The sequence below is a fragment of the Pleurodeles waltl genome, chromosome 7, assembly GCF_031143425.1.
Source record: "Pleurodeles waltl isolate 20211129_DDA chromosome 7, aPleWal1.hap1.20221129, whole genome shotgun sequence".
Classification (NCBI taxonomy): domain Eukaryota; kingdom Metazoa; phylum Chordata; class Amphibia; order Caudata; family Salamandridae; genus Pleurodeles; species Pleurodeles waltl.
This window is the reverse complement of record NC_090446.1, coordinates 128,225,427-128,229,349: the sequence shown is the minus strand read 5'-3', so window position 1 is coordinate 128,229,349 and position 3,923 is coordinate 128,225,427.

Below are 3,923 nucleotides of genomic sequence, written 5' to 3'. Positions count from 1 at the left end.
GGCCCAGCGAGGGAGGAGTCCTGACTCAGAGGAGGTAGATTGGACAATCTCATCATTGTAATTGTTATTTGTACAAAACAGGGAATGTAGGGAGTGCTGTCATTGAGGAAGTGGAGACTCATGGCAACAAGGCCACATCTCCCAGAGGCGATGGTTGGCATCGGCATTAATGCACAAATAACCGGGGTGTGCTAAAGCACCAGAGGCACCCCGCTGTGGGGTGCAGATGGCTCGGCTGACACCCAGGGCAAACTTTCTGGCGGCAACCCAGGTGGAGAATGTAGGACCAATGGGCATGTCAAAGGGAGTCAGCAAGGATATGAAGAACCAGCGTATATCTGCACAGTCCTCTGATCTGCTTAGGAGTGGCAGACAGCCCCAGCAACTCTGGCTGTGGTGGAACAAGTTGCGGGATTGGCTCCACAGTCAAATGATTTGGGGAGCAAGAATGAGATATACGGTGCCACCCTGCACCTTCTCAGAAAGTGTGAGGCAAGTGCAAGTAGACTATATGCGCAACTGGAAGGGGCGCATCATCTCACAAGTGGGGACTGTTACACAGAAGGGAAACTCCTCACTAAGGAAGAAATGACAGACCTACTGGGAATGCCGTGTGCTCAGTTTTTTTTTTTTTTAAACTTATGCAAAGCTTAGAAGAATTGTAACCAAAGTATGGAACACTGGAGACGTGGAACTTCCAGCATATGAAATGCTGCAACTCCTTTTTCAATGAACTGATGTCTGGTTTTAAATGTCGTTTATCTAGGTCCAAAAAAGTGTGTGCAGGCAACTAACCCAGATGGGAAAATTGCATAGACAGGGCATTCACTTTTCAGATACTACATACCTAACTCGCAGACGTCCTAACATGATGTTAGGCGTTGATAGCCAATTCAATTTGATAAGTAATTTCAGACACTGATTTTTTTACACATGGTACAGCAATGTAGAGGACTGAAAATCTTCTGGGAGCAAATAGCAAACATTGATTATGGTGGGGAACTGCTAACTTGGTCGCATTCCAGAGATGTCCCCGAAAATTAAAGTGTACAGGGATAGCAATAGGTTCATAGATCTAGCCTTTATAATATCCATGAGAAGGTTGATGAAGCTTCAGCGTTGGAAAGGTGGAAAAGGTGGGGGGGAGAATGTTCACAAATGGGATAAAAGCAAGCATGGAAAAAAAAGAAAAAAAAAAAAAAAAGGAAACAGGCGCGGAGTTAGGAAGTATCCTACGAACAAAACAAAGGCGCACTGGTGCAAATATGCAGATAACAGGCAATCAGAGGAAACACGCCATAACTAAAAAAGGAGACAATACCATCAGAGGCAGGAAACAGGCATGAACAGAATCCGGGGGGAGTAAAGTTATGATCTCACAGTGATCAGAAAAACGGTTCCGATTTCAAGTTTAAAAGTTACTTTAAGTTGATATACAAATCTGTCGTGTCCAGTATAAGAGCCCAGAACTTTTAAATGCAGACATGAAATAAAGGTGACATGTTCAAATGCTAATGTGCAAGTTAAATAATCAATGAATATGAGACTGAGACCAATGTTTTGTGGTATAAGAAATATGAATATTAGAAGCAATGCATACAAGGAAATGCTGACAGTTTAAAAATAACAAAAAGGGACTCAATCACTCCACTGAGCCATCCGGTGCATCTAGGCTTTCTCTATGAGCCCCAGGGACCTTTAAGCTGCCCTGAGAATTCACTCCCCGCTAATCTGCCCTCAGCTCTCAAGATCAGCAAGTTCCGACACATCTGCATTCACTATGCAGTCAAGCACTTCTCTCACTAACAAGAAGCTCTTGAGGTGCCACCCTTGCTTCAAGCAAAATTTTAACTTCAAATCTGATCCATGGGAAGCTAACACACCCCTCTCCAGTAACCCTTTTCACATCACATTTGTAAATTATAATTCTACGCATCCATCTCATCACAGGTTCAAACCCTATACCCCAGCTCATTCTTGAGGTTATTGCAGTTCCCTGCGTAACCTACAGGTACCAGCTCCAATTCTGGGAAATGGGTCAACGAGTTATGTACTAGCTGTAAACATTATTTGGAAACTGCGGTGGCCATGTAGACCAATTTATACATAATATTCTTTAGCTGTGAATGTTACTGGATGCAGTTGAGCCAGCTAGTATCAATGGAAAAAAAAATACGTGCGGAGCTGCCTTGGAGAAAAGGACAGGAGAGTGCATCGTGTTTTGTTATGCTGTGTCCATGGGAGGAGAGACACTCTCCAAAGTGGCAACAGAAGCTGCCCATATCACACATGGGCTAAGGCGTGAACCTGTTTCAAGCACACTGATGTAGATCCCACTTTAAGACCCATCAAAATATTCTGTACTTTGTAAAGTCCAAAAATGTATACAAGGTCGAGTAGTCGTTGATTCCAGGGACTAATTGGAGGCTTGCTCCAGAGTCAGACCTTGTGTTCGAGGTCATAGCTATTTAGACATTAAAGACCTGTTTGAAGGTTGTTTGCTCTTCTGTGGGGTCTTCCTTGCATCTAAAAGTGAATTCTCAAGATTAATTGGTCTTTCCTGTGGAGTGTCCTGGTAAGCCTGTCCATGGTGTTGGAGTCTCAATTTCTTTTAGATAATGGGCCCTTCATGCCCATTGTTCTCAATTTAACTGGCCTTCGATCCTCTTCCTCGTGGGATCTTAACCAAAAAGGACTACATAATTCTAGAGGTTTAGGAACCCTTTGCACCGCCTCATATCTCTTTAGCAACATTGGTTGCCCCTCTTTTTTTTGTTTCATTGAGATAAGTACGTACATCTAGAATCGGTACACCAACTAACTTCGATTGGTGACAAACAACTGGACTCATGCCTTTGAGAATCACAAACCTGATGCCATTGACTTGGACACACTGGCATTTTGGGCTGAACTGAAAAGGTCCCCTTTACAAAACCCAAGACTGAGGGCGAAGTTGGTGTACTGTTGCATTGTGGCTTTTTCCTGAAATGTCTACAGGATTCCAACACAAAAACACTGAAGTAAAAATATTGCAGCATTCCAAGCCTAGATAGGGGAGTGTAGAGGATGTGATAAACAACTGGGATTTTTATAATCTTTGGAAGTTTAGTTTCCAGTGGATAGCTACTGATATTTTGCATGTGATATTGGCATTTATATTTAAAAGAACATTTTAAGTTGCTGAGGCAGGACATTGCCAATGGAGACATGATCTATCCTGACTTTCTGCAATGTCTACAAGGCAGCCTCTTGTGGTTCCAGAGGCAGGGAGGAGGCAGTATCGCAGTTAGCTCTATACAGCAAGACCCATCCTCTTTACTTTTCTTTCTACAGACATAATGGTACACAAGGAAACCTTTGATACCTCAACAAATAAGACAATCAACTATGAAAAGGTTTGCCTAACACCAAGGAATAAAACTGCAGTATGCCAGTGGTCTTTTTGCTGACAGATAATCAAACATAACATATTACTGTAGTATCCATAACACAGTCACACTTGTTTAGTTCTTGCCAACCAGTTTGCCAAAGACTATTTTGGCCAATGGAAGAACTTATAGTGAGCTTAGAACCCACCACTGCGCCACTGGCTTTTAGTCACTCCCTTAATTCTTATTCAACTGCGTTCTTGTCCCATTTTGTGTTTGTCCCTCCAGTGGAGCATGTCCCTCTACCATCCATTTGATTGGCTGACTTGTATCTTTCCACTTGGTCAACAATGATGAGGTGCTTGGCAGGGTCAGGATGAGACTTGACCATTACTCAAATCAATCCATTGTCAGGCGCTGGGTTCAAAGCTAACGGAGACATGGGTACCAACTGGTCCTTACCAAGAATAATCTTTAACACACTCCCATATGAACTGGTACATGCACACTACCTTACAAAAGAAGGAAAGATATCACCACATCAAGAAAAAAAAC